Source organism: Tenrec ecaudatus, chromosome 3, assembly GCF_050624435.1.
Source record: "Tenrec ecaudatus isolate mTenEca1 chromosome 3, mTenEca1.hap1, whole genome shotgun sequence".
In the NCBI taxonomy this organism is placed as follows: domain Eukaryota; kingdom Metazoa; phylum Chordata; class Mammalia; order Afrosoricida; family Tenrecidae; genus Tenrec; species Tenrec ecaudatus.
Genome location: NC_134532.1, coordinates 79,532,890 through 79,545,395, shown reverse-complemented (window position 1 = coordinate 79,545,395; position 12,506 = coordinate 79,532,890).

Here is a 12,506-nt window from a genome sequence, read left to right as displayed (position 1 = left end):
TATTATGTACTTTGATAGCTCTGTTCTCCAATGGCTCCAAATTCAAACGTTCCACTCCTCCATTGATAAAGATTGAAAAAAAAAATTGTTTGGTGTTGACAACTTTGCTCCATAGTTGAACTGAAAATTCTACTTGAAGAAACATGCATGAGATGAAAGTGAACCACACCTATCAGGAACAAAAGTGATTAAAGCAAGTAACATAGTGAAATGTGTGAAACCATTAACCATGAAACAAAAAACTAGACCATCAAAGAGGTTGAAAGGTTACTGTAAAATTTGGATGCATCAGAAACAATCTGATGGTGATAGGGTATTCTAGACAGTGATATGCAAGAAGCCTAAAAGCTTCCATGCAGATTTAAAGTCCTGAAAAGGTGAATTTATAGGTGTGATTTTGGGGACTCACGAACCAGTTATTTGGTTTTCCATTATTTCTTATGAGAAAAATATGTTCAAGTCTTGAAGTTTCGGTGTTTGAACAAAAATTTGGGACAAATTTAGGGCTATATCCTATAGTGGTAGGAGGGGTTTCACCCCCTGCCCCCAAATTTAGGGAAAATACTCCACTGGGAGGTGCTTTCTCAGTACACATTCCTGTAAGGGGAGCATTGGCAAGTAACTCGCTCTGAGTTAGTGTACACAGTGGCGTCATCTGGCAAGGTTCTCTCTATTAACAGTCAATTTTTTTCCTATAAGCAGTTTTGCTTGAACTCCATTTTTTTTGTGATGGTCTGTTAAAAGATCAGAGTGTGGCTGTGAAATTTTGTTTCCTGCTCAGGAAAAATGCCACAGAAACTCTTGTGATGTTGAGTAGAACTTATAAGGACAGCGCTATGGGAAAATCTCAACTGTGTAAGTGATTTTCTCATTTCAAAAAAGGTGAAATGTCCATCGAGGACAAAAAAATTTTCTGGCTGTCCATCAACTTCCAGAAGAAAAAGAAAAAATGCCGATTCATGGAGCATTTGTAGTTCGTTTCACTGGATCAGACTTTTAATCAAGCTTTGTATTTAGAGGTTCTGAAAGATTGTATAACTGTGTGACAACAGGACCAATGGTCCTGGGGGGAAATGGGAGAGGAGGGGGCAGAGAGGGAGAGCAGGGAGCTAACAAACTCAGTGATAAGGGACCAACAGGAGATCTAAAATTGATGGCGAGGTGGACGTACGATGCCTGGTGGGGTCTGAACAAGGGCAATGTATCTGGGAGGAATTACTGAGAGCCGAATGCAGGGTGAACATGAGAGTGGGAGAGGAGGAATCCTAAAGAAAATACAAAGAGAAAAAACTAGGAAGCAAAAGCTATTTATAGAGGTAAAGGTAAGGATGTGTGTATTAGTCCGGGTAGACTAGAGAAACAAATTCATAGAGACACTCATATGTGTATAAGAAAGAGCTGTATATACAAGGACAATTGAATATTGAGAAAACTTTCCAGCCCAGGTCTTATCAAGTCCATAAGTCCATTATTAGCCCATATGCCCAGTCTATAAATTCCTCTTCAGGCTCACGAAAAACATGTTGTAATGCCAAATTCTGGATGATCCCAGGCCAGTGGGTGGAAAGTCCTTTGGATCCAGTGGTGGTATAAGTATCTCAGAGTTAGCATAGGTCTCCATGTGGCTCCTCCAGCTCCAAGGCTCTGGCTGCCATCAGCTTGTGTCCATGTGGCTTGTCAGCAAGAATGTCTCACAGGGAGAGAATGTCTGCCTGCCTCCAATGAGCTATTTATTTCCAGAGAATGTCCATGTGAGGTCATCCAGCTTCAACCTGACTGACAGCCAAACTCCTCTACTTTGCTCTCAGGTTTCAAATTGATACCATATTATGCAACTACCACAGCTTACATAGATGTAATTATAGTAATTTATAATTATAGGAGCAGAAGTCAAGGCACATATATTTACATGTTAATATGATAGCAGATGGACTTTGGGTCTCTACTGAAGGCCTCCCTAGACATAAAGGCATTTGCTTGTAATATTTGTCACTCTTTGATACTCATCTTCCCGACACAATCGCTAAAGACAAAATGGGTGCATAAGCAAATGTGGTGAAGAAAGTTGATGGTTTCCCAGCTGTCAACCATGATAGTGTCTGGATCTTAAATGCTTGAATTTAAACAACCAGCAGTTTTGCAGGGAAGCAAATAAACCCACATGAAAAAGCACACCAGTCTGTGTGATCATGAGGTGTCCATGGGACCTGGCATCTGGAATCAAATTCCCAAACACTCAACATGTGAGAGGAGACACTGAGTGGGTTCCAAGCCATAGTGACCTTACGCCCAACAGAATGAAAGCCTGCCAGGGCCTCAACTAATTTTTAAATTGTTGTGCTGGACAGGATTGGCTCTTCTGACAAAAAAAAAATAGTTTGCAGACCCCTGGGCGAGAGAGACGACAGTTGTTAACAGTGATTTAGTGGAAAATGATATACCAAAAGAGGAAGGGTCAAAAATTGGGAGAGTCTATGACTGACATGCACTTGCAACTAAATATGAATATATCTATATAATGAAAACACACAGGCAAACACTAAAGTAAACAGGCATGTAAATAGAAATGTAAAAACAGTGAAACACAGATAAATAATATAACAACATTTTGGGAAAATGTAAAGAACAGTAAACGGCCCCAGCCTCTGAGGTCATAATTTAGGCAAAGGCAGCCCCTGTGTGCTGAGGCTCCAGAACTGAGCTGGAGGCTGGCCCTCAGGCCTCGCCAGTCCGAGGTATCTATCGCTGCAGCTATGTGGCTACTGCAGTTATGTTCCAGTGTCTGGTGTGCAAATGCCATCGAGGCAGTGTGGTCCATCAGAAGCCCAACCTTGACCTCAGGGAGCATAGCACCACCCTCAAGGGACCCCTCCAAGGAGCTGATCCAAGTGACCCTTGCCTGGAGTGCACAGATACAGAATCTCGAACCTGCCCCCAGCTAGACATTTTGGGTGAGTTTTCGCCACCCAATCCTGAAGGCATGTGGCCCACCCACCAGCAACACCACTTGGAAGTCGGCAACCAAGCATGCCAAGAGCAAAGACACCCTGCAACACAGGGTACTGCTGGCAAAGTGCCACAGCTAAGCCCATCCACAAAGGGGGGGGGGTGGCCAGTGGGGGACAAAACTTGGCTGGTGGCATCAACGCCTCCTTGGCGTCACCAACCGAGCTGCCTACTCTGAGCCTCCAATCCACCAAGGGCACAACTTCCTGATGAGACATATCCAAAGGAAGATCATGCAACTAAGTGCCTCCCACCAAACTTGCCCATCATCACACGCCTGGCTGCCAATCATAAAACCTCCTTGCTGCCATTGGTTAAGATGACGCCCATCAACACCTCCCCAGTGGAAAGAGCATTGCTGCCACTGGTACAACATCTTCCCTCCCTAAAGCCAAGAAGGTGGTGGCCAGAGGAAGGCAAGGCTTTGCATGTGGCGAGGAGAACATCACTGTAGCCATCAGCCTGGCTAATCTCAGGACAGTACTCCTGAGGGCACACCCGACAAAGGGCAGATTCTCTTTCCATCCCCCATGCCCGAGGTGACTGCTGACCCACAGCACAAGCTCCCCACATCTCATGAAGGAAATGACTGCAGGTCTGTATCTCCATCACAGAACCCACACTTGTCACCTGTGGAATTTCTCATCTGGGCCATGTCAGAAAAGTGTCCCTTCATAAACCACTGCGTGTTCACTGGCTTACTTGCCAAAGAAAGAGCCCCAATTCTAACGACAGGGTAGCTGGCACACAGCAGAGCATCCCCACCACTAATGATGGCCCAGGGGACTTCTGTCAGCATGTCCCCAACTTTATGAAGAGAGATGCCCCTCAGTCCAAGGTCACCATTAGACAGGGCACACCAGCCACCAGGACACATCTCCTCTGGTGACCATCATCCAAGTGCCCCAACAAAACCTCCGTGCCTTTACCGAGCTAATTGTCCCCCCAAGCTTCCCACTAATATGAGAAAACTCAGAGGACAGCCTCCCTCATGTGGAAGGCTCTGGTCACTTCCTGCGACGTATCCCCACATCTATGGAGAGAGGTGCTTCTCAGACCCACATTTGAGAGGACACACCGGTCACCAGTGATAAATCTCCTGTGGTGGCCATCTGAAAAATACTCCTGCCAAAAGCTTCGCATCTCCACCAAGCTAGGTTTGGAATGAAGAACTCAACTATCACAGAGGGACCTGCTGTCTTACAGGACATCCACCAAAATGTTGACAGCTCTCTTGGCCATCTTCCGGTGGGGATCAGAACATTCCCCCCTGCCAAAACGTCCACGAGTTCAGAAAGGGAGTTGTCCTCTGAAGCTTCCCGCTATCGGCAAGGAAAATGGTGTCTCAGAGGACAGCTTCCCAAATGTCCATGGCCCTGGTGACCTCCACCAACATATCCCCACATCGGTGGAGCGACTGCCTCTCAGTCCTAGGTCACCATTAGAGAGGGCCTAGCAGCCACTGGTGACACATCTATTCCAGTGGCCATCAAAAAATTGCCCCGCCCAAACCTCGCCTGCTGGCAAAACCCACCACATGATAAATCATCCAAGAGGGTAAGTGGCTAGTGGTGGGTAAACCTTCGCTGGTTTAGATCCTAACATCCCCAGTGCCACCAACCTAGCTGCCCACCTCAAAGTCTGCCATCCACCGAGGGCAAGCAGCTGGAAGAGTCTCCTAGCTCAGATCTTGCAAGAAAGTACGACATGCAAAAAAATACTTGCACCGTCGCAGGTCTTGCTGCCTGTCACAAGGCCTCCCTGCTGCCATCGGCCAAGGTGACACAAAACAAACTGCCCGGAAGGGAACAGCAGAGCTGCCACCTGTAAAAGAACTCCCCTGCCAGAATGCAAGAAGGCGTATGGCTGGTGATGGGAAAGGCTTTGCTGGTGGCAAGCAAAACCTCCACACTTCATGGGGCAAGCTGCCCTCTGCAAACCCTCCTCTCCAAGGGGGGCACCGCTGACTTACAGGCATGCATCTCCATCAGAGGGCACTGCTAGGAAATAGGAAGAGTTTCAGCTGCGGATATGTTAAAAAGTGCTCCCTCCTAAGCCCCCTGCTGCCACCGGCCTAGCTGCCCACAACAAAGCTTCCCAGACTAGGTAGGAACACTTGATTCCCTACTAAGCTACCCACTTATGAAGGCCCGGCCTGTTCCAGCAACAAAGCCCCCTGCCTGTGAAGGACACAGCTGCACCTGCAATACCTGCCAGCTGGCTTCATGCGGGGAGGTGGATGTCAGAGGTGGGCAATCTCGTGGTGGGAAAAATGCGCCCCCCACCCCATCTACAACCTGGCACTGATGATACTCAGGGCAGCCTCCTGGCCACCATAAGCCTAACCGCCAGCTTGTGTGAATCATCCCATCCCTGCTGTGCACATAAAGAAGGTGTCCTCCTCCCTCAAACCCACCAGCCCTCACAGCCCTACCTGCCCACAGCAACATCGTTGGTCACCCTTGATACACACACACACACACATATCACCTTTGTAAGTTTCTTTTACTTGCCTCAGTTTCCTCATTTGTAAAGAAGGGAACCTATGTACATGTGTGCATGATCCCTCTCCATATTCTGAATGGATGGATGGGTGCCTTGAAGTGAGATGTCACCTAGGTAATGGAAAGGGGAACTTAAGACTGACATATTCACTTGCCAACACACACTAACCTCACGTCTGAATTTCTTCTCATTTAATAATTTTCGGACAGGCAGTCTCTGAGAATCTCAGAATACATTTTCTCCTTATTTCCCTGTTCCACTTGAGGAAATGGGTTCAGGCTGGTTCAGGATCTAATGAGAGTGCCTGCCCCCAAAGGAAATCCTCTGCCAAGGGGTCCACTTTGCTGCCTCGGTACCCGGTACAGGGTTTTTGAGGCTGCAAATCTTTAGAGGAGCAGACGGCCTCCTCTTTCTCATGCACAGACTCGGTGTTTGAACTGCTGATCTTGACGTGAAGGGGCCGAAGCCTAGTCCATAGCAACAGCGGGACTCCTGAATAAAAGTAGAGCAAATAACTTCAGATTTAGGAAAATTGGACAAAAGTTCATTTCTTTTACCCAGTATGAAATGTGAACACATTAGTAAACGTTTACTGCCTTTGTTTGATCTATTCTCAGACTTTGACAGAATTCAGCTATTTTTTTAAGTTGTTCAAAAATATCATTCTCCTTGTTCAATTATTGTGATGTGCCATTGAATTGGTCCTGGCCCCTGCTGATCCTCTCCTCAAGGGAACCAAACTCTGCATAGTCCTCAGCCATCCTCACAGTGATTCCTATGTCTGAGCCCATTGTTTCAGCCACGTGCCCATCCATGTCCTGGAGGACCTTCCTCTTGCTCTCTGTCTTTCCACGGTTAAAAGCATGATGCACTGCTCCAGGGCTCAGTCACTCCTGGCAACATGCCCAAAGTATGTAAGGCTGTGTCTAACCACCCATTCCTATAAGGATTAGTGTGACTCTACTTCCAAGACAGATTCCTGTGTCTTTTTAGCAATCCATGGTACTTCAAACATGGTTTGTAGCACAAGGTAACGATTCCTCTTCAGTCTTCCTTATTCGATTCCTCTTCAGTCTTCCTTATTCAGTGTTTACCTTTCGCGTGCATGTGAGGCAGTGGAAAGTATCATGCGTTTGACAATACTGACCTTAGTATTTGAAGTAACGTCCTTACTCTTTAATACTTTAAAAACACCCCGTGCATCAGATTAACCTAAAGGAATATGTGCTTTTATTCCCCCCTCAACTCACTGTATTGGGATGCAATCCAGACATTTCAATATTCGATTCTATCAGTTATATCAAGCAGTGTTGTACAATCACCACAACAAATTGTTTTGAAAATATTTTCTTTCTTCCTTGTACTCTTGACCTCTGCTCCCCATTACCAGCTCCCTCTGCTGCCATACCCCACGGGGAGCCTTATTGTAGTTATTGCCTCTACAGAGTCACCAGCCCGGGTTCCCTATACTGAAAATCAGAGCAACATAAAGTAGATGGAATCTCTCAAAGTACCTATGTAGCCTTGCCAGAGCACCATTTCTATATTTTGAAATCATGAGTGAAAGTATTTCAACTTATCCCCCAAAGGTATTTAGAGACAAAATCCTAATGAAAAGGAATGAAATAGAAAGCTCATACTAATTCATCGACACAGACTGCACAAACCCTTGATGCACAGACACATTGCTCTAATATCCATAATTGTAGTTCTCTTTAGTGATGCATGACCCCATATTCAGACGGTTCTCATTTTATGTACTTATGTTATTTGACCATACATAAAAATGCCTCCTTGGCATTAGAAAACATGTATTAAAATTCAACCAGGGAATGTACAGAAAATTGAACCATGAGGATTGGTTTTAATAAGATGGCAAAGTAATATTATAATTTAGTGACCTATAGCAAACATAACATTTTATTTTCTAGAAGGATAGATAAAGCACCATCTTTTTACCTCTCTGTTCCATTTCTGCATAAGCAGATCACTTACTTACAGGATGTGAATGGGCTACGCATAATGAATGACCTCTATTTCACTGTCACACTGAATAGATGTTTGAAAGCTATGAAACAAAGAAGAGATCAAAGTATTACAAATACTTTTTTTGCATTTAGTTTTATTCTGACGATTCTCTGATAATAATTTTCTGTGAATTTTATCTCTTCAATTTTTCTACTTTCCTTTTCATACATAAGGTTATTGACATACTTCATGCATCATGCAATTTAATTGTTCAGTCTTATTCAGAAGAGGTCTATAACCATCACCAAAAAACAAAGAAGACATTTTCTTCTTGTTATAATGCTTGTTAGCTGCCTACTTTCCCCGGTCCTCCTCAGCTATGCCCCTAGGTAATTATCAATCCTTTCACTGTCTCTATAGATTTACCTATTCTGGATTTCACATACAGAAAATCATACAAAGCACAAGTAGGAAAAAAACACAACAGCAATGACTACACAAAGCCTAGGAAAACCTCAAAGGAAAAAAAAAAAGCAAAAAAACATAAAAAGCTGAAATAACTTTAAAATGGATCAGAGGGGACATCCAATGATAAGGAAACACATTTGAACCTAGCTACATTGTGCCTTAATAGACTTTACAGTGCTCTCTGTCGGAAAGCTAGGCTATTTTCAGGCCTAGAATATGTCTGAGTAGATTCCCCAGACGCTCCGTCCACGTGTGGCCCTGCAAATGGGTTTGAGGTTTCCATTGTCATCTGAAAATCAGGTGTTCACAATTGAATCCCTGAAAACATTCCCTCCTTTGGGTTTGGATTTTATTATTTACAATCCCTGGCTCACATAGATTAATATAATTTTTCTACATAAACTTAAATGATGCCTTATTTAGATAGCTGCTTGTTTTAAGAGTTTTTTTTCTCCTTTTTTTTCTTACAAAAACCATTGGATTGGGAGCTGGTACAGATATATTATTCTACAATTAAATCACATCAATAGTATTGTATAATGCTACCACAATCCATTTCAAAACATCCGTTTCCTTCTTGAACTCCTTGATATCAACTCCCCATAACCCTTTATCCCTTACAAGCACCCCTATTCTACTTGCTCTCTCTAGAGGTTCATCAATCCTTGGTTTCATATACTGAAAGCTATATAATTAAACTCTAAGAGAGTTACCTCCAGTGACTAAATACATCAGACATAAACCCCAATATGAAAAAACAAAACAGAAAACTTTGAAAATCAGATCAGGCCCAATGTGCATCATCGGGGGAATAACTGACAAGGATCTACTGTTCGAGTCAGGCTTCTCATTTTGATCTCCTCTAGTCATCTCTCCAATGCACTCTCTTTGGTAACCAGTTCCTCCCCATCCCTCTATTATGGATAGACGGATATCACCAGAGACATTTCTTGGGCCTATAACGTCCCAGGTGCTCTTCCTTCTGAGTGCTGAGCACCATTTGGTTGCTTCACCTATTTTGATATAGCACCCACATCTTCAGTCTCTTCGTGAAAGTGAATACTAAGGAGGCCCATGTGATAAGAACTAATTGTCATTAGATTGGGGCGAGAATTAAGTGTGATCCCCAAAGCCATTCATATAAATATGATTTATTTATGTCTCCAGCTCACTTTAGTGACATCAGGATTATTTTATGATAGAGAACATTATCGATCATCCCTTTGCGGCATAAAGTAATCCAAGCGGCCATCTAGCTCAGAAGCAACAAAGCCCACATGGAAGAAGCACACCAGCCAGTGTGATCACAAGATGCTGAAAGGATCAGTTATCAGGCCTCAAAGAACAACAATCATATCATTGTGATCATTGTGTGCTCACCTCCATGATATGATCACTGAAGACAAATGGGTGCATAAGCAAATTGGTGAAGAAAGCTGATGGTGTCTGGCTATCAAAAAATACAGTGTCTGGAGTCATAAAGGCTTGACTGTAAACAAGCAGCCATCTAGCCACGAAGCAACAAAGCCCACATGGAAGAAGCACACCAGCCTGTGCGATCACGAGGTGTCAAAGGGATCAGGTATCAGGCATCATCAGAATAAATAATCTTACCATAGTGAATGTGTGTGGGGGGAGAGTGGGGAGTGGAGACCCAAAGGTATTTGTAGGCTACTGAATATCCCCTTTCAGAAGGTCTCAGGGAGGAGATGAGCCACTTAGGGCGCAATGTAATAATGATGAAACCTACAACTTTCCTCTAGTTCCTAAATTCTTCCTCTCTCACTTCCCCCCCAACTATCATGATTCGAATTCTACCTTGCAAGTCTGGCTAGACCAGAGGATGTACACCGATACAGATAGGAACTGGAAACACAGGGAATCCAGGTCAGATGATCCCTTCAGGACCAATGGTGAGAGTGGAGGGAGGGTGGGTTAGAAAGGGGGAACTGATAACAGGGTTCTACATGTGACCTTCTCCCTGGGGGACAGACAACAGAAAAGTGGGTGAAGGGAGACGTCAAACAGGGCAAGATATGACAAAATAAAAATTTATAAATTATCAAAGATTCATGAGGGAGGGAGGAGCGGGGAGGGAGGGGGGAATGAGGACCTGATGCCAGGGGATTAAGTAGAGAGTAAATGTTTGAGAATGTTAAGGGCAATGAATGTACAAGGGTGCTTTACACAATTGATGTATGTATGGATTGTGATGAGAGTCATACGAGTCCCTAATAAAACGATTAAAAAAAAGGAATTCTATTGACAGTCATTCAATTAGCCAATGGTATAGAATTTAAAACACTGTTAAGCAAAGGAAATTAACAAGTAAAGGCTAGATTCAGACCACAACCCATGGATTGTTGACTTATACAGATTAAACTCTTAGGTAAGTGGACACTATTTACACTAACAATGGTTGGTGATAGGGTAACATTTTCGATAACACTCATCCAGAAATGGAAAACCATGCCCACCAGACTAATACATGTTCCAAGAATGCAAAAAAAAATTCATAAATTCTTTATAAAGCATCATGATTTCACAAAACAACAATTAGAACTTATTTTCTTACTCTAAAATGGACAAACCCTGCTCCTGTGCAAGGCTGAATGTGATATGGAAAAAGTAGTTCACACTTGACTTCAAGTTGTTTAGTATGTAAGTCAGTTTACAATTTTACTTTTGCTCTTTATTTTCAAGTGAATTTCTCCTTTTTCTTGTAGCACAATTTAAGGGAAGTGTTGGTAACTCCAATAATCTCATTTGTAAATCACTTTATAGTAAATTCGATTCCTATTATGTTTTTTTAGAATGCTAATAATTAGCCTAGAGTAATATCAGTTACAATAAGCACCTTTAGTCAAACTGTGGAATGGTAAAGGGATTTTCTAAGCTAATTATCACTTGTATTATCTTTCTTTGAGACATAGGGTTATCTCCCTCATATGCAATCTCTCTCCATACATGATCCTATTCCATATGTAGGGACATAGAAAATATCACCAAGCAACCATATCAAAATGTTAAGCTTTAACACTTCAGGCATCCTCTGCACAGGTGCACACCATTTTGAAGGCAGTGTTTCCATCTCTCTAAGGTCTCCCTGAAAAATTCTGTGACCCTCCAATTTCTGTCGTGTGAAAATCACAGCTTTGTTATCCTCAAGAGAATAATTTCCCCTTTAAGAATTCTTTGAGTTTAGGTAGCAAAATATAGCCTATAGTGTCAAACTATGGGCTAAAGAGTTGCTAGTATAAAGTTTCCTAACAAAATTCTTTGACTGACCTTTCTTCCCTGGAAGAATAAGCATTGGGGGAAAAAAAAAATCTCAGGGCCACTTTCCTGTTGTTTTCTATACAGTGTAGTTGTCTGAATTAATTGTTAAAAAGTCCTCATAATGATTCAATGATTCTTGTGGCCTTCAGGAACATCTATCAAGAGTATCACTTTGACATCTGAAAAATGATCACCAAACGGGTGTAGCCAAAAGCATTACTACCAATGTTCCCATTCATAAATGTACTGACCGAAGTTTCCTAATGGTGCCTTCAAAGGAACCACCACGAACAGATCCAATCTAACGAATGATGCTGTCGCTGGTAGGTGCCATTGAATTGGTTCGAAATCTCAGCAACCCTATGCACAGCAGCATGAAGCACTGCCTGGTCCTGCGCCATTCGTGCCCTTGCTGTGATTGAGCTAATGGTTGCAGTCATTGTGCCGATCCATCTCCTTCTTTGACTTCCTATTTTACCAAGAATCATGCATGCATTTTTAAGGTGACTGGCCTCTCTTGATTGCTCAGTGTTTCTTAACGTGTGCAATACTGTCCCAAAGTACAGGTGACTGTAAGCAGATATATCCCGATTAATTTTTTATTTACCTGTGAGATGCTGAGCAATTTTTTTTCCTTAGAAGCAAGTGGTAGGCCAAATAAGTTTTGGAATTAATATAATCTATCCAAATTTTATGAGAAGAGGTCTCGCCATTCCTACTTTTAAGGAGCATTCAGGAAGTACTTCTTCAGGGGCAGATTTATTTGTGCTTCTGGAAGTTCATGGTGCTTTCAATATTCTTCAACAATACCACCATTCAAACGCTCAATCTTCATAAGTCTTCTTGATTCATTGCCCAGATGTCATATGTATATCGGGTGAATGAAATTATCATTGTTTTGTTCAGGCACACCTTGGTTTTCAAAGAGACATTCCTGCTCAGCAACAGGCAAATTGAATTAAAGGCTGATCATTCAATTTATTGTTTTGTTTTTTAGTTAGGGGGAGAGTGTAGTTATCCCAAAGAAGAATTATGATACATGTTCTCATTGGCATGGGACAATCATGCAGCTCGGAGGGGGGGGGTGTTATGAAGATATTTTAAGAAAATAAAAGAGTGTAGTGGAAAGAATGGTCCAGGAAAGGTCTGTTGAGGAATATTCTCCATCCTCTGCGCTCCAATGCTTATTGCGGCACAATTCAAAATCGCAAAGACTTGAAAACAACCTAAGTTTCCATCGATAGATGAGTGGATTAGTAAACTTTGGCACATACGCACAA